The 19,717-nt window shown below is 39.5% G+C and overlaps 1 protein-coding gene across 5 annotated transcripts in view; it reads left to right on the forward strand.

The window, feature by feature from the left end:
- The first annotated feature begins 4,811 nt into the window (after positions 1–4,811).
- Positions 4,812–19,717, forward strand: part of GULP1 (GULP PTB domain containing engulfment adaptor 1) — a 332,692-nt gene continuing 317,786 nt past the window's right edge. For 2 of the 5 annotated variants that reach the window (XM_070359392.1, XM_070359377.1), the window contains exon 1: positions 4,824–5,361. The gene's annotated coding sequence lies outside the window, so the exon portion shown is untranslated. Of the gene's footprint in view, positions 5,420–19,717 lie in introns of all 5 variants that reach the window. The other 3 variants (XM_070359407.1, XM_070359405.1, XM_070359381.1) reach the window with 3 other exon arrangements.

Raw genomic sequence — 19,717 nt, forward strand, 5'->3', positions numbered from 1 at the left:
TAATTCTTTTTGCAGTAAGATTTGTTTGTTATATTTCTTGTATTTTAAGTATGTGAGTCTTCAAGTGGACAAAATATCTTCTGAATTCTGCAGCTTTTCGTGAAAATAAAGCTACTTTGAGCAAACTTTTCTGGCCTACAAATGCTGAGGCAGGAGAGCATATCTCAAGAGACCAGCCCTGGTCATTAGGCCAAGCCTCTCCATAAAGCTGCTACAAGTTTTTCTGTTTTGATCATGACCGGCTTCCTCATAAGGCACTCACTACAGTCTCGGGTGCATGTGAACTGGAACTAGAAGTGGAAACCTGACCTGGATCAAGATCTTTGTTTTCCCTCTTTTCTACTGTAAAGTCGGGCTGTGACAATCCCAGTTGTTGTTTGTGTTCTGTAGTTATTGTACAATAAAAGTCTTTTCATTCTCAGCAGAAAACTAGGACCCAACAAGTGGCAGTTTTATGGGCTAATGGGCTGGAAGGTATGATATGAATGGGTGCAGAAGTCCACTCTTTTCAAGATAGAAATGCATCTTCTGTTTCAGGATCAGAAGGAAAAATTGAATAATGAAGTGATTCGAGTAGGCTAATATATAAGTTTAACACAATTCTAACAGAAGAGTTTAGTGATCAAAGGTAGGAAAGAAGAAGATATGATAAGGAAACTTAACAGAATTATTCCAAAGTTCACTTGGAAAAATAAAGGAGAGAATAATGATGAAACTTTTGAAGAAGAAATAGTTAAGGGAACTTACTGAACACATATTTTAAACAATTATAGGCTGAGGCAATTAATAATGTTTTATTGCAGGAATACACTGAAAGATAAATGGCAAAGGACTGCTGCTAGCCCATATGGTAGTTTTGTGTAAATTAGAAAAACACCGAGAACTCTTCCAAGGAAGCTCTGCAGGTGTTTAGCTAAGAGCGGAGGATGTCTTTATAGTTAGAAAAGATTCCCCTTTCTACAGACTAATAGATGAGCTCCACTGACATGGCTGGAAAGGAACCCTGGTTGGATTTCAGTCTGTATAACACCTTTTTTTTGGTGGGAGTTGGAAGGAGTCTTACTGCATTCTCTTTACTGTTTTATCACACCTGGATGTTCATAAACAGATCCTATTTTATATCTAAATTAATATATGGTAAGGTCAGGAAGCAACAGTTAGAACTGGGCATGGAACAACAGACTGGTTCCAAATAGGAAAAGGAGTACGTCAAGGCTGTATATTGTCACCCTGCTTATTTAACTTATATGCAGAGTACATTATGAGAAACACTGGGCTGGAAGAAGCACAAGCTGGAATCAAGATTGCTGGGAGAAATATCAATAACCTCAGATATGCAGATGACACCACCCTTATGGCAGAGTGAAGAGGAACTAAAAAGCCTCTTGATGAAAGTGAAAGTGGAGAGTGAAAAAGTTGGCTTAAAGCTCAACATTCAGAAAACGAAGATCATGGCATCTGGTCCCATCACTTCATGGGAAATAGATGGGGAAACAATGGATCAAAAGTGTGACAAACTTTATTTTTTTGGGCTCCAAAATCACTTCAGATGGTGACTGCAGCCATGAAATTATTCCTTGGAAGGAAAGTTATGTCCAACCTAGGTAGCATATTCAAAAGCAGAGACATTACTTTGCCAACAAAGGTCCGTCTACTCCAGGCTATGTTTTTTCCTGTGGTCATGTATGGATGTGAGAGTTGGACTGTGAAGAAGGCTGAGCGCCGAAGAATTGATGCTTTTGAACTGTGGTGTTGGAGAAGACTCTTGAGAGTCCCTTGGACTGCAAGGAGATCCAACCAGTCCGTTCTGAAGGAGATGAGCCCTGGGATTTCTTTGGAAGGAATGATGCTAAAGCTGAAATTCCAGTACTTTGGCCACCTCATGAGAAGTTGACTCATTGGAAAAGACTCTGATGCTGGGAGGGATTGGGGGCAAGAGGAGAAGGGGACGACAGAGGATGAGATGGCTGGATGGCATCACTGACTCTATGGACATGAGTCTGAGTGAACTCCGAGAGTTGATGATGGACTGGGCGGCCTGGCGTGCTGCGATTCATGGGGTCACAAAGAGTCGACACGACTGAGCGACTGAACTGAACTGAACTGAAGGATTACTTTGGGCTTCCCTTGTAGCTCAGTTGGGAAAGAATCTCCTGCAATGCAGGAGTTCAATTCCTGGGTCAGGAAGACCACTTGGAGAAGGAAATGGCAACCCACTCCAGTAATCTTGCTGGAAAATCTCATCGACAGAGGAGCCGGGCAGGCTACAGTCCACGGGGTTGCAAGAGTCAGACATGGCTTAGCGAATAAACCACGAAGGATTACTTCTAAGATCACTGGGAAAAGAATGGATCATTCAGTAAATGGTATGTTCCTATGATGCATGTGAAGACTTTTCAAATGGAAATCTGAATATTTGCTGTAAGTAGAATTAGGCACATTCTAATGGTGGTGTCCTGCCAGAGCCTCTGCAGCCCATCTCCTTGCTATCCTGCATCTTCAGTTCCTGGAGCATGCTATAGATCTGATTTTAAATCTTGTTCTATTTCATTTTAATGTTTTTAAAAACTTGGTTCTGACATCTTTGAGATTTTTGTACTTCTAAGATATTTCATAAAGCACTTTGTATCAAAAGTCAGGTTATAAAAATTAGAGAGCAATAGCATGTTTAGAGATCTTAAACATTGGGAGGTAATATAAAGACGAGTAATCTTTAACTCTGTATGTAATGATTCGAAAAAGACAGTTATGGGGATTCATGCATTCCCATTCATTCATCCATGATAGATGTACTTTATGGTTATAATTTTTTCTGTTTTTGGTGACTTCCAAGTCTCATGGAAAGGGAGTATAGAACTCTAAAGAGAAGACTAAGAAATGCCTTCAAGAAATTATTTAAGTGGCTAATTCAGGAGGAGGCTGGTGTAGTAGATAATCCCTATTCAGAAGGAAGATATCTCTGAGAACCTGGGAATTATATAAAAGTCCAACTATGTAAAAAATTCCAGGCTACTTTCAACATTGAGTAAGGTAAGAAAAGGTTTAGAAGAACTTCTCTTTAAAGATATCAGAGGCAAATGAATAAGAAATAAGTACACGCTATGAAATTTTCCATTAATTTAAATGATGGAGCTTATGTTTGAGTTCTGCAGCCTTATTTATTCTTATGACCTACTCTTTCAAGTGGAGCCAGAGTATTGAAGACTAAACTAGTGTTTCTCAAAGTGAGGGCCATAGATCCCAGTGATTTGTTGGTGTGTCCTTGGGAGCCTAGAGTTATGTATTTAATTTTAAAATATTGTGTTAAAAGAATATACCTGCTGCTGCTGCTAAGTTACTTCAGTCGTGTCTGACTCTTGTATGACCCCATAGATGGCAGCCCAGCATTATACAAGCATGGATTTGGTCATCTGGTCAATTTCATTATTCCTAAGTATCAATGCTGTGGGCTATCATTTGATTTATTCTTATAATCATTTTAATATTAATTGATCACCTATATGGCATCGTTTATTTTTTAGTAGTTGTTTGAAAATTAATTGTTTAAACGTTATTTACAGAAAAAGCAACCAGCATTGTCCTATGATTAATGTTTTAAATGTAATTATTTTACTGCTTGATTGTTATGATATAAAGTGGAAGAGATAGTTGAAAGAAGACTCTGCCTATGAACTATTAGTGCCTGGTTGCTGGTCCTAGCTTTAGTACCTCCTAATAACGAGATTTGGGGAAAATCAGTTAAGATTCTTGGACTTCAGTTGCTTGTATTTAAAGTAAGGGGAGTTTGACTGGACCTGGGTAATCTATAAACTCAGGTTTTTTTTTTTTTTTTTTTTAATGATTGTGATGTATCTTTTCTAGTGGAAAAAAACATTAGGGAGAAGAATACTGATAAAGTTAAGGTCTTTGGGGGAAATTTCTAGTACCACCTTCTCCTAGTTATAGTCAAATCTAGTGGGATACAAGAACCAAATATTTATTGAGTACCTTCTCTGTGCCTGACACTAGTCTAATTCCTGTAAATGTGACTGTGACTCTGCGAATTCTATTATATAATTCCTTTTGGCAGCTGTGATTGCGACCGGTGTCCTAGGGCACAGAATGAGTTAAGCATGGAATCTGGAAAGGAATATGACTAGTTTGATTCTAAGCCCTGGATTCCACTGTAATACAGTATATTTGTTAGTCCTGCAAAAAATTCCTTTTTGTTTCCCCTTTCTCCATCTGTTTCCACGTTCAAATTAAAAAAAAAAAAAAAAGTAAACTAAATTCTTAGTGGCGTCCCCCAAAACTTTGGTAAATGTCCTCTCATCCTCAAAGAATCGCTTAAACGTGTTAGTGAAAATGGTTTGTTGTGTTTTCCCTTGAACCCCATATAGAAGTCTTGAATTTTGGAGATTAATATCTGAATGGAGAAAATGAGCATGATCTATCTAGTGTTGGAGGCAGTATTTTTTCTTTTTTTTTTTTCTGCTTTTTTTAAGGCATGAAGAAGTGCAGAGATTCAGTCTGTTTTTAAAAACTGAGAAAAAAATGAAAAAAAGTGTTGAGGTGCGGTCAGAGTCAGAGCAACAACTGTGTCAATGCTTTCCTGATAAATGCTGCAATGGTCTACTCGTATGTGTGCTTTTTTGACTTTTTTTTTTTTTTTTTTTTTAACCTCCCTCTCTCCTTGCTAAGCAGCAAAAGTGTTTTAAAATTGTATTCGGAAACACAGAGAGATAAGGGAAGGTTAATAGTCGCGATCCTGTTCTTCAGGGAGGAGGTTCAAAAGGAAACGCGGCGGGGGGACGAGGAGCGGGGTGGGTGGAACTGTGTTTTGGCTTCTGTGCCAACTAAGAACCGGGTTAGGTAAGGCCTAGCCTTCTCCACATTCCTCTCCCCCTTGGGTCCTTCGTGCAGATGCCACAGCACCCAGTGGGCCCATAGGAGACAAGCATCAGAGACTGAAGAAAGTCAGCAAGCTGGAACACAGGCGTCCCGTTTGGAAGTGTCCAAGGAGACCGCCCCAAGTGCGCCAGCCGCGTCTGGGAGACTTTCCTTCTGGCCGAGAGGGGGAGCCCCGCGTTCCCAGCCGGGAGCGACCCGGAGTCCCGAGCCTCGAGCCCCAGCCGCCAGCCCGCGCCAGTAACGGCTTCAGCCGATTAGGAAGAGGAGGGAGGGGGCCGCGAGCACGTCGAGGGAGGGGACAGGAGCCGGAGGGTCCCGAGGCCAGCTCGCCGTTGACGTAGAGAAACTTTCCCTCTCGGCCGCGGAGACGGCGCCCCGGCTGCGCCGGAGCGGAGATCGCCCGGCCCCGAGGACGCCCGCGGCTCTCCACGCCCCTGCCCGGAGCCTGACCCGACTGTATCCGTCAGGAAGGTACGGAGAGACCGCGGTTTCATCTGAGGGCTTCCCGGGTAGCCGCGCGTCCCGCCAGGTAGCAGACAGTCTCTTTTAAACTGACACCAAGAGAGGCGGCGGGCGGTGGTCAGCCGCGGCCGGGTGGCGGGGAAGGAAGGGCTAACGCGGCGCTGCGTGCCGCCGCGGGGCAGGTTGCAAAAATTAGGACGGTGAAAAGCTCAGGGAGTCTTTCAGCAAGAAAGGCGGCTGAGACCTGTTGACGAGTGCCGTGGCAGTGCTGCCGGGATGATGACGGAGAGCCTCCGAGGTCGGGGACGCCGCGGTCTCCCGACTCCTGGAGCCCTTTGTGGTAACTTTGGTCCCGGGGGGCCGGGACCGGTGGGCAGGAGCTGGCGGGACGCCGGCAGATCCGAACGGCGGAGAGTGTGCGGACCAGACGGGGCTGAGCAGGCAAGTCATCGCCGGGTCACCGCGAGGCGACCCAGGAGCGAAACTTCTTCCAGCGTAACCTCCCTTTTGTTGGCTCCGGCAGAGTGTGTGGACATGGGGGTGGGGAGGCGCGAAGCTCCGAGGCCGGGCCGCCGATTCTTTAAAGCCCAGGGCTGGGAGGGCCCAAACTCAGGGGCGGCGCCCGCACGGTTACCCTTTGACTGGGTGGGTCAAGTAGTTCCTTCAGGCAGGCTCTACCTTAGAGCGGCGCGCGGCGCTGCGGGTTGATGAAACCCTGGGCTCTCGGTTCCCGCGCCGAGCTCGCTCGCTGGGGTTCACCACCTCGGGGGCTGGCTCCCTGCACTCATCAGGACCCAGCACAATCGGTTCTTCCCTGTGGCTCCTGGGGCCGCAGCTCAGAGTTCCCTGTGTGCGGGAGGGAACTCTGGGCAGGCTGGGTTTCTTGGAATGTGTTTACGATGTTGAATGGAACTTGAACAGGAAGCTGGAAGCCGCAGCTGGAACTAGCCTGCCAGGGTAGAGTAAGGGAGACGTAGCTGGTGTTGGGCTTGGCGGGTGCACTTAGTACCTTGGGCAAACCCGGAGTAAGTGCGGGATGTCAGTCAAGGTATCTCTTCCTGTGTCCTCAGTTTTCCCCAACTGCTCCGGCTTTACTTTCACTGGCAATCAAATTTACATGCACTGTTTCAGTCTGCAAGTTTGACAAAGAGTAATGCAATTAGGAAGGGTTTAATAAATTTATTTTTGGACTCTTTTTTTTTTTTTTAAATCTTGCATCAGCACTTGAGAATAAAAGTTTTTGGAGAGTTTCCAGTTGTGACTCCCCTTGTTAATTTCTGGGACTACAAGGAGACCCTGATAGGGATGATTTTGTCTTTGATGCCAAATGGGTAATAAGTTGCTAAAAGGAGGGCAGTAATGAGATAGACTGAATGTGAGGAGGTAGGAAACTCAAACAAGGAGTTGGACATTTTTCAGATTTGCAAATCGCCCCCCTTTCTGCCATTCTTTCCCTCCCTCCCCGATATAAACAAGTAGCCTTGCTAGAAAACCCAGTTGGGAGAGTGCAGTCGCTGGCGACTACAAGCCTCGCTGGAAACAGCAGACAGGCTAAGGTACTGCCCCATTGGATAACTAAAAGGTCTGCTTGAGCTGTCCAGGAGTATTTTCCAAGTTTTCACGACTGACAAGGAAAGAAGAGAGGAAGCTGGCAGGCAGCCAAACTAGACTGAGCTCAGTAGCCAGGCATAAAAGGGATTGGGGAAGTTGCAGGGGATGATTGGAAAGGAGCTGTTGGTTGTACTTGAGTTTAAACAAGGGGTTTCTTTTGCAGTGAGAACTTTTAGGTGACTAAGATCAATCTTCCTGGCCAAAAAAATAAAATAAACTAAGCATAGACTGCAGTGGGATGTGACAGAGGAGAGTGAAAGAAGTGCTCTAGGAGGAAAGTCTGACCATTGCCCCTATCAGTGGTGCGGGGAGTAGCTGGGGATCTGATGCTTTTTGTGCTGATCATATTTTGGGGATACCCACATTTTGTTGCTATTTCTCTCCCCAACTTGGACTAGGCTTGCTGCAGCTTCAAGCCCTTGACCTTGACGTTCTTTGTTTTCATAGCCAGTAAGAACGGAAGACTTGGGTTTTGAGCAGATGTTTTTCCACCTAAATCAAATAATTCAATTAGGTATTCTCAAATAGCACAGAATTAGGCCATGAAATTGAAGTGGAAAATGGGTCCAAATGTCTTCCTTGTGTTTGTCAAGAGTGATCTCAGTAATAGATTTTGCTCTTTCACCTGAAGGAGTAGAAGTCAGTGTGATCTCAGTATTTCACACATTGGCCCAATAGGTAAGGCCCTGCTGCTTCCAAGTTTCAGACTAGCTGGGAACTGAAGAATCTTATCTGCAATTAGGACCTTTCTTTTTTGTGTTAAAATTGTTCATGTTTTCTCTATTTTTTTTTTTTTTCAGGAAGGTAGGTCTACTGTTGTGGGTTTGGGGTTGCTGAACAGTAAAAAATGCTGACCTGGTTTGTATTTCCACTGGGTTGGTGAGTTTGAGATTGTGGATATCAGCCTACTGTCTGAGATTGACTTTATGAATCACTCTTGGCGAAGTGTTTTCCCTGTCTATGATTTCAGTTTTTCCACTTGCAAAGTAATTTCCTTTACATAGTTAGAAGCTTATAGTGAGCATTAAAGAGATGAATTTATGTTAATATATTTTTAAGCATAAAGGTCATAGGGCTTCTGTCTTGGTTGATTCAGCTGAGATTTATAGGGATAAATTGGAAAATTTATATCTAAATTGCACATGTAATAGTGACATATCTGTGTTTAATTTATAAAAATTACTAGCTTGCATTTTAATCATAGTTGTAGTTTAATCATAAATTTTATTTTTAAAGAATACTGGCTGAGATTTCCTTATGGCAAAAGCTGAGTCATTCTCTCAAACAGAAAAGAACAATCAGCAAATTCATTTACTTTTTATTTTAGTTTATATTTATACTCAAGGACCAATTATTTTTTTTAAACCAGCTCAATTTTGCTTTTATGAGAAATTACTAAACATATTTGCAGAATTTGGCTCCCTTCTCGGAAATAACACTTGAGAGACTGAGATACATTTATGATGTATAAACAAACTTTCTTTTCCCAATAGCCACAATAGTTTCTTTAAAAAATTAGAGGGTAGATTTAGGAGCCATTCATTAATTGATTCAGCCAATATTTGTTGTGTACTTTTTATGTCTGAGGAAACATCAGGCTTGAATTCAAATCCCAGCCCTGAACTTCTCAGTACTGTGATTTGTGAAGGTTATTTTACTTCTTGAACATTTTACCAACATATAATGTATTATCTATATTGCTGTCCATAATGTATGGACTTTTAAACTGTTGATACATGTATAATAATTGTGAGATATTTAATTTTTAGTTTGATATATCAATTAGTAAAATAAACTACTTATTTTTATAGTTGAGTGTATTCTTGGATGTGTAAAAATTATTTTCCAGGTGAACAGGTCCTTGTATTAGAGAAATAAAACAGAATAAATTGGGTAAAGTAAAGGATAAGATCTATTGGTAAAATACTTAATCATAACTTTTATTTTTAGACTTAGTGCCCTGCAGTGCTCTTTGCTTCAGTAGTGTCTGACTCTTTTCGACCCTATGGATTGTAGCCTGCCAGGCTTCTCTGTTCATGGGATTATTTCCACAGCAAGAATACTGGAATGGATTCCCATACCCTCCTCTAGAGGATCTTCCCAACCTAGGGATAGAACATGTGTCTCCTACGTTGCAGGTAGATTCTTTACCGCTCAGCCACTGAGGAAACCTTATCATTAAAAGTGAATCTGTAAAAAGTGGGAGTATAAGGAAAATTTTAGTTGAATTTATGGTCATATTAACATAGCAGATACTTTTCTTGAATAATCACAGGATGAGTGACTGTTCAAGGATGTGATAGGGTAATTTTAATGTAAAATATCCAGTTTTGCTTTTGATTTTAAAGTCTTAAAAGTCTTATTCACCATTGCTGAATATAAGATAATATAAAATTTAAATTCTACTTAGCACAGTACTTTTTGGTTCAGTCTGAAAAACTGAAATTTGTTTTCTATAACCTCTGAAGAACAAAAAAAAAAATTTATTTTATTTAAATATAATAATGAATTCAAAAGTCGTTACAGGACCTGACTGCTGTGAGCCCTGGTCTCTAAACGCATTAGAGCCTGGTAGATCTAATAGTGTTTGTCTTAATGGATTTAGAGATCAGGAAACTTAAGCTTGTTCCTATGGGAGGTGAAACATATTCAAATTCAAAGAGGAAAAATAGTATAAACTTTGAGCAGAGAAATTGCTTTGCTTCCAGTGAGGATATGAAATTGAAATCAACCTTTTAGTTTTAAAGATAATGGTTCTAAGTCATTATTCCAGAGTTAGGCTTAGAAAACTGTTCTTATACTCTTTTTAGGTTCTGTGATTTGCTAGTTTTGTGTTTGTTTTATTTTAAGAAAATGTTTCCAACCACTCTAATGATGCATATAATGCATGATTGTTTTTTCTCAGAAGACAGTTCGTTGACTCAAAAATTGTGCAGGAGAATAACTGCAAATTTTCTGTTTACTGTTAAAGTGCTATAGTTATGGTAAATTTGGAATAAGTTTCATCATTCAATACTGTATACTTAAGGATAGTTTTGGAAAGATTGCTCTAATTTTCTCTCTTAATATGAATGAGTGAATTAATTTATGTAACAATTGTGATTACAAATATTAATATAAATTTTTAAGAGTTTCAAATAACATTGTATATATTTTCAGAGTGTACCTATGAGATAATATCTAGATAGTAATAGCTGTCTTTATTTCATGTTTGTTTCTTGCTATTAGCCTTATATAAATATACCTACATATAATCCTTATCACATGCCTTCTGAAGAGGAGATTCAGATTATAAACTAGAAACTTCCAAGATTTGGATATCCCTCCTCCACATATATGCTTATATGGATATGTATATATATGTACATAGAATTATAGACCATACATATTCTTTGATATTTCTCTATTTGTGCTAGGTATATTTTTCATAGGAGAAAACGACTCCAACTAATTGATATTTTCAGGAAGCAACAGTTAGAACTGGACATGGAACAACAAACTGGTTCCAGATAGGAAAAGGAGTACATCAAGGCTGTATATTGTCACCCTGCTTATTTAACTTATATGCAGAGTACATTATGAGAAATGCTGGACTGGAAGAAGCACAAGCTGAAATCAAGATTGCTGGGAGAAATATCAATAACCTCAGATATGCAGATGACACCACCCTTATGGCAGAAAGTGAAGAGGAACTAAAAAGCCTCTTGATGAAAGTGAGAGGAGAGTGAAAAAGTTGGCTTAAAGCTCAACATTCAGAAAACGAAGATCTTGGCATCTGGTCCCATCACTTCATGGGAAATAGATGGGGAAACAATGGATCAAAAATGTGACAAACTTTATTTTGGGGGGCTCCAAAATCACTGCAGATGGTGACTACAGCCATGAAATTAAAAGATGCTTACTCCTTGGAAGGAAAGTTATGACCAACCTAGAGAGCATGTTCAAAAGCAGAGACATTACCTTGCCAAAAAAGGTCCGTCTAGTCAAGGCTATGTTTTTTCCTGTGGTCATGTATGGATGTGAGAGTTGGACTGTGAAGAAAGCTGAGCGCCGAAGAATTGATGCTTTTGAACTGTGGTGTTGGAGAAGACTCTTGAGAGTCCCTTGGACTGCAAGAAGATCCAACCAGTCCATTCTGAAGGAAATCAGCCCTGGGATTTCTTTGGAGGGAATGATGCTAAAGCTGAAACTCCAATACTTTGGCCACCTCATGCGAAGATTTGACTCATTGGAAAAGACTCTGATGCTGGGAAGGATTGGGGGCAGGAGGAAAAGGGGACGACAGAGGATGAGATGGCTGGATGACATCACTGACTCGATGGACGTGTGTCTGGGTGAACTCCAGGAGTTGGTGATGGACAGGGAGGCCTGGCGTGCTGCGATTCATGGGGTCACAAAGAGTCGGACACGACTGAGCGACTGAACTTAACTGAACTGAATTAGTTTTATCCATTAATTTAAAATCTTTTCCAGATAAATCTAAAGATACTTGATTTTTGGCCCCAAATTTTAATGGGGTTTTCAGGCTTTTATTTATACCCATAAAGGTTAAGAAAATTAGTGGGAAAGATCTGGTATCCTCATTCTTGGTTAATGGCTCTCATGGTGACATAATCATCAAATTCTTTTCTACTTTCCTTTAGAATACAGGCAAACGCCCAGTTAACTGCTGTCAGAAGGTAAATCCACTTCTTGAAAGATGACTACTACTGCTAAATTTATAAGGTTCTGTGAAGTGAGAATTGTATGTAAATGTAGTGTTTTCCTTGTATTGTATAGCTTTTTCTTTTGCTTATCCGATGTTATAGTTGACCTGTTCCCTGAAACTTCAACCACATGTCCTTGAAGAGTTTCAGGGAACTTAAACTTTGACAGATCTATCAACCAAGAGCAGATTGAACGATTTGGGTTCGGTCTTTAATCCATTCTCTTGTAGAAGTGATGATAGCCATTTAAATGACCAAAACACAGCTAGCTGAGAGGTTTGGTAGAAGAAAATATAGAGCACAAGTAACCTACTAAAGGAATCATTCAGGACTGGGTATATAACCTTTTAAAATAGTTATGTAATGTTTCATCAAATGATAAAACTTAGCTCTACTTCTCACTTTGTATTCGAATGAAGAAAGAGTGTGTTTAGACAGCATCTTAGCTGAAAAGCAGACAGAACCATCTGTGCTGTGGTAGCAGATCTCCAATTCGGGTAATTAAAAGTTGATATATCAATATAGTGAAAATGAGTATACTACCCAAAGCAATCTATAGATTCAATGCAATCTTTATCAAGCTACCAACGGTATTTTTCAGAGAATTAGAATAAATAATTTCACAGTTTGTATGCAATTACAAAAAACCTTGAATAGCCAAAGCAGTCTTGAGAAAGAAGAATGGAACTGGAGGAATTAACCTGCCTGACTTCAGGCAATACTACAAGCAACAGTCATCCAGACAGTATGGTACTGGCACAAAGACAGAAATATAGATCATTGGAACGGAATAGAAAGCCCAGAGATAAACCCACGCACCTATGGACACTTTATCTTTGACAAAGGAGGCAAGAATATACAATGGAGAAAAGACAATCTTTAACAAGTGGTGCTGGGAAAACTGGTAACTTGTAAAAGAATGAAACTAGAACATTTTCTAACACCATACACAAAAATAAACTCAAAATGGATTAAAGATCTAAATGTAAGACCAGAAACTGTAAAACTCCTAGAGGAAAACATAGGCAAAACACTCTCTGACATAAATTGTAGCAGGAGTCTCTATGACCCACCTCCCACAATATTGGAAATAAAAGCAAAAATAAACAAATGGGACCTAATTAAACTTAAAAGCTTTTGCACAACGAAGGAAACTATAAGCAAGGTGAAAAGACAGCCTTCAGAATGGGAGAAAATAATAGCAAATGAAGCAACTGACAAAGAATTAATCTCAAAAATATACAAGCAATTCCTGCAGCTCAATTCCAGAAAAATAAGCGACCCAAACAAAAAAAAAAAAATGGGCCAAAGAACTAAACAAACATTTCTCCAAAGAAGACATACAGATGGCTAACAAACACATGAAAAGATGCTCAACATCACTCATTATCAGGAAATGCAAATCAAAACCACAATGAGGTATCATCTCATGCGGGTCAGAATAGCTGCTATCAAAAAGTCTATAAACAAATGCTGGAGAGGGTGTGGAAAAAAAGGAACCCTCTTACACTGTTGGTGGGAATGCAAACTAGTACACCCACTATGGAGAACAGTGTGGAGATTCCTTAAAAAAACTGGAAATAGAACTGCCATATGACCCAGCAATCCCACTGCTGGGCATACACTCCGAGGAAACCAGAATTGAAAGAGACACATGTACCCCAATGTTCATTGCAGCACTGTTTATAATAGCCAGGACACAGAAGCAACCTAGATGTCCATCAGCAGATGAATGGATAAGAAAGCTGTGGTACATATACACAATGGAATATTACTCAGCTATTAAAAAGAATGCATTTGAATCAGTTCTAATGAGGTGGATGAAACTGGAGCCTATTATACAGAGTGAAGTAAGTCAGAAAGAAAAAACCAATACAGTATATTAATGCACATATATGGAATTTAGAAAGATGGTAACAATGACCCTATATGCGAGACAGCAAAAGGGACACAGATGTAAAGAACAGACTGTTGGACTCTGTGGGAGAAGGCGAGGGTGGGATGATTTGGGAGAATAGCATTGAAACATGTATATTATCATATGTGAAATAGATCACCAGTCCAGGTTCAATGCACGAGGCAGGGTGCTCAGGGCTGGTGCGCTGGGATGACCCTCAGGGATGGGATGGGGAAGGAGGTGGGAGGGGGATTCAGGATGGGGAACACATGTACACCCATGGCTGATTCATGTCAATGTATGGCAAAAACCACCACAATATTGTAAAGTAATTAGCCTCCAGTTTAAAAAAAAAAAAAGTTGATATAACAGAATGAACTTAATTTTAGCCTCTTGGTTTTTCCTATAGCTATTTACAACCAGCAAGAGTGCCCATAAAATTATAACAGCAAATAGGTTAATTTACCCAGATCTCCATTTGGGTGAGTTAAAACACAGCTTGGTACGTCTGATAGGAGTTTTATTTAAGAAGACAGAGTACTTTGTAAAGTGTTTTTAAAGTCACTGTACTCGGTATTCTCATAATCTGTTTAATTTTTGTCTGCCTTTTAAGAACTCCAAAAAAATACAGAATTTTCTCTGATGTTGAATTTCCTACTACTTCCTTGAGGATGTGCATTATTATCATTGTAAAATGTCTTTAAATGTTGATCATCACTGGTAGTACACATAAATGCAGAGAAATTTGGCTTATTATAAAGAACAATTGTATAAATGAGTTAATTTCAAAGCAATTTATCTATGCTGGCATATAGTAATTGAGTAAGAAGCTGCTTATGCAGTGTAGTTTAGCAAAATACGATTTGAGAAAATTGTTAAGAGTAACATTTGAATAAATGAATTGTATTCAAAATTACCTAAATGCCATCTCAAATGGCAAAAGTCTACTGAAATTTCAGATCTACAAAGTCACAATGCTTTATAATAAGAGTAGATATTGTTTTGAAGTTCTGTGAACTATTATTTCTGTTTTAATACATCATTGTGACTCTGGATATCTAGGAGAAAGACTTTAAAATTCTTAATGGCAAAAAATTAAGATTTATTATACTGCCAACATTATCTTTAATTAGTTTTAAAAGAAGAACTACTACTAAATTTATAAGATCTGAATTATCATAGGCTTAATTGCTTAAATTAGGTCAACTAGGACATTTATGATTAATTTGGAAAAATGAAATTTCCTCGAGTTGTGCAGATGAGGCCTTGAAAAACAATGTTATAATAAATATTTATTTTGGGGGGTTACAAAATCACTGCAGATGGTGACTGCAGCCATCAAATTAAAAGACACTTGCTCCTTGGTAGAAAATCTATGACCAACCTAGACAGCATATTAAAAAGCAGAGACATTTCTTTGGCCACAAAGGTCTATATAGTCAAAGCTATGTTTTTCCAGTAGTCATGTATGGATGTGAGAGTTGGAGCATAAACAATGCTAAACACTGAAGAATTGATCTTTTGGAGAAGACTCTTGAGAGTGCCTTGGACTGCAAGGAGATCAAACCAGTCAATCCTAAAAGAAATCAATTCTGAATATTTTTTTGGAAGGACTGGTGCTGAAGCTGAAGCTCCAATACTTTGGTCACCTGACGTGAAAAGCCAACTCTTTTGAAAGACTCATTCCCTGATGTTGGGAAAGATTGAAGGCAGAAGGAGAAGGGGGATGACAGAGGATGAGATGGTTGGATGGTATCACTGACTCAATGGACATGAGTTTGAGCAAGCTCTGGGAGATGGTGAAGGATAGGGCATGGTGAAGCCTGGCGTGCTGCAGTCCATGGGGTCACAAAGAGTCAGACATGACTGACTGAAACAAAAAGAAATCTTTAGGACTTCCTTATTGATGAGATACAGACTTTCTCTTAAATCTTCATAGAAATTTGCAATCTTTGCCCACTCCCTTCTCGTTTTGAAAATGTAACTAGGTTTAAATTACAAGTTGACCAATAAAAGTATTTTCGTACAATCTTGTTGAATTTAGTGTGTTGAGTACTAGTTTTTTTTGGCAGTTATGTTATTTTAGTAGTAGGTGATAGAGACCTATATCCAATTAAATAGACTTAAATAGAACTTGCTATTTCCATATAATTCTGTGTTACAGTGGAGAGAATGTTGAAGAAGTAGGGTGTGGAGATTATCCATCAGCATGAGGGAAAGCAGTGTCTGTAAAGAAAGTATGGAGGTGATTCCTGGGCAAAAGATGAGGATGAGTTATTGAGCAATGAATAAGGACAATTCAAGACAGTAAAGACAAGGAGGCCTAGATTAACAGAGCAAATGGTCTCAGAACTTTGGAGATGTTTCGCCTTTTTGTCTTCATGTTGATGACCATAATCATTAGTAATTGCATATGGGAGTTTAAGAACTTTGGATTAATTATCTTAAAAAACAAAAACAAAAACAAAAAACAACCCTGCTATCTTTTTTTATTTCTCCAGGTCTAACTGACATGTAATTGGAGTCATAAAGAGTTGAGTGTGTGTTCCATTTCACACTCTGGGGTCAGGGGTGGGGTGGAGTGGGGTGGGGTGGTACATGGACTTGGATATAAAATATTAGCATTATTACTCTAATGAATATCTCACTGAGATTTAGGATATGTTTCAGTTTTGAAGGAAAGGAGTCACACACACAGTCTTAGTGAAAGTCACTTAGTCGTCTCCGACTCTTTGCAGCCCCATGGACTATACAGTCCATGGAATTTTCCAGGCCAGAATACTGGAGTGGATAACCTTTCCTTCTCCAGGGGATCTTCCCAACCCAGTGTTCAAACCCAGGTTTCCCACATAGTAGGCAGATTCTTTACCAGCTGAACCACAAGGGAAGCCCACAAACAGTCTTCAGTTTAGTTCAGTTCAGTCACTCAGTCGTGTCCAACTCTTGGTGACCCCATGAGTCACAGCACGCCAGGCCTCCCTGTCCATCACCAACTCCTGGAGTTCACTCAAACTCATGTCCATCGAGTCGGTGATGCCATTCAGCCATCTCATCCTCTGTCATCCCCTTCTCCTCCTGCCCCTAATCCCTCCCAGCATCAGGGTCTTTTCCAATGAGTCAACTCCTTGCATGAGGTGGCCAAAGAATTGGACTTTCAGCTTCAGCATCAGTCCTTCCAATGAACACCCAGGACTGATCTCCTTTAGGATGGACTGGTTGGATCTCCTTGCCATCCAAGGGACTCTCAAGAGTCTTCTCCAATACCACAGTTCAAAAGCATCAATTCTTCAGCACTCAGCTTTCTTCACAGTCTAACTCTCACATCCATACATGACCACAGGAAAAACCATAGCCTTGACTAGATGGACCTTTGCTGGCAAAGTAATGTCTCTGCTTTTGAATATGCTATCTAGGTTGGTCATAACTTTCCTTCCAAGCAGTAAGCATCTTTTAATTTCATGGCTGCAGTCACTATCTGCAGTGATTTTGGAGCCCCCAAAAATAAAGTCTGACACTGTTTCCCCATCTATTTCCCATGAAGTGATGGGACCAGATGCCATGATCTTCGTTTTCTGAATGTTGAGCTTTAAGCCAACTTTTTCACTCTCCACTTTCACTTTCCTCAAGAGGCTTTTTAGTTCCTCTTCACTTTCTGCCATAACGGTGGTGTCATCTGCATATCTGAGGTTATTTAGATTTCTCCCGGCAATCTTGATTCCAGCTTGTCCTTCCAGTCCAGCGTTTCTCATGATGTAGTCTGGATAGAAGTTAAATAAGCACGGTGACAATATACAGCCTTGACGTACTCCTTTTCCTATTTGGAACCAGGCTGTTGTTCCATGTCCAGTTCTAACTGTTGCTTCCTGATCTACATATAGGTTTCTCAAGAGGCATGTCAGGTGGTCTGGTATGCCCATCTCTTTTAGAATTTTCCACAGTTTATTGTGATCCACGTAGTCAAAGGCTTTGGCGTAGTCAATAAAGCAGAAATAGATGTTTTTCTGGAACTCTCTTGCTCTTTCCATGATCCAGCGGATGTTGGCAATTTGATCTCTGGTTCCTCTGCCTTTTCTAAAACAAGCTTGAACATCTGGAAGTTCATGGTTCACGTATTGCTGAAGCCTGGCTTGGAGAATTTTGAGCATTACTTTACTAGCGTGTGAGATGAGTACAATTGTGCGGTAGTTTGAGCATTCTTTGGCATTGCCTTTCTTTGGGATTGGAATGAAAACTGACCTTTTCTGGTCCTGTGGCCACTGCTGAGTTTTCCAGATTTGCTGGCATATTGAGTGTAGCACTTTCACAGCATCATCTTTTAGGATTTGAAATAGCTCAACTGGAATTCCATCACCTCCACTAGCTTTGTTCGTAGTGATGCTTTCTAAGCATCACTTTCCAGGATGTCTGGCTCTAGGTGAGTGATCACACCATTGTGATTATCTTGGTCGTGAAGCTCTTTTTTGTACAATTCTTCTGTATATTCTTGCCACCTCTTCTTAATATCTTCTGCTTCTGTTAGGTCCATACCATTTCTGTCCTGTATTGAGCCCATCTTTGCATGAAATGTTCCCTTGGTATCTCTAATTTTCTTGAAGAGATCTCTAGTCTTTCCCATTCTGTTGTTTTCCTCTATTTCTTTGCATTGATCGCTGAGGAAGTGTTTCTTATCTCTCCTTCCTTAGCTACCTGTAAATTTCTAGCAGTTGTACATATTTAATGTAGTGTCTCATTACTCTGCACATTTTTGAAATGTTTTTATGTTTATAGCTAACTTAAAATTATAATAGTAATTACACCTGCTTCTAGGAATTATTTTTATATATGGATATATCTATAGTCATGTAGCTATATGTCAAACTATTTTTAATATAATTTAATTACTAAACCATAATAAATCTGTTCTTTTACATAATTTATATTTTATACATTTAAATAGAGTTTTTGAAAAGGGGTCCATCAATTATTAGATTGCTAAATGGATTCATGCACAATAAAGTTTAAGAACCTCTAGAAACCTATACTGTTTTCTTAAGAACTGGCAGTGGGTTTAGCTGTCATTTAATGAGAAAAAAAGAAATTGAAGTTACTTAACTCAGTTTTGGGCTTCCCAGGTGGCGCTATTGGTAAATAACTTACCTGCCATTACAGGAGACATAAGAGATGTGCATTTGTTCCCTGGATTGGGAAGATCCCTGGAGGAGGGCTTGACAACCCACTCCAGTATTCTTGCCAGGAGAATCCCACGGACAGAAGATCCTGGTGGGCTACAGTCCATATGGTTGCAAAGAGTTGGACACGACTGAAGTGACTTAGCACACATGCATGCAACTCAGTTTTATCTGATACTGTGTAGATGTACAGAGGTGTCCTAAATTGTTTTTGAAAGTTACTATCTGACAAATAATGCATATTTTGCAGGTAATTTGCTTTATTCAAGAAGCATGTGTACAGTTTTTGGTTATCTTACTTAGTGACACAGTTCAAAGAAGCATTTCATTTCATTTTAGAATATGTATATTAAAGAACAGATTTAGCTTTCTCACATTATAGCATTAACTACTTTTGGAAGGATTTGGCTGGGAATTTTGTCTTGTACGGGTTTATTTTTCATACGTAAATGTGTTGTCTCCTCAGGTTCATCTTAAATTGCAGGAGAGAGTAAATATGTTTTGCAAGAGAGAATAGATATGTGAGACAGATTTTTGTATCTCCTGTTTAGTAAGAAATAACCAAGCCAGTATTGTTGATTTCCTGTGAATACTAAGGAAAAAATAATTTGTGTATATATGGAAACTTGATTTTTTCTATGCATCACTGAGTTATTTTGTATATTTTGTATATTTGGTTATATGATGTGCATTTGTCATGACTATTGTTGATGAGAAATTTAATGCATGCCTAGAATTTTGGAAAATAAGAATACATACATAAAAGTACAGCAAATTATGGTGTTATGAAGGCTATATATAATTAAAACATCAATGATGTAATTTATTTCTGTATGTTCCCTTTCTTCTGTTTGTTTGGCTTGACAATTTTTTAAAAATTAGTTTCCTGTTTTACTAGTATTTGATTTAATTGAAACTGTTGACTCAGTTTTATTTTTTGAATATATGACAAAAGAAATTTCTTTAATGTTATTAATTTGACA

This window comes from Bos mutus, chromosome 2 (genome assembly GCF_027580195.1).
Source record: "Bos mutus isolate GX-2022 chromosome 2, NWIPB_WYAK_1.1, whole genome shotgun sequence".
Taxonomy (NCBI): Eukaryota; Metazoa; Chordata; class Mammalia; order Artiodactyla; family Bovidae; genus Bos; species Bos mutus.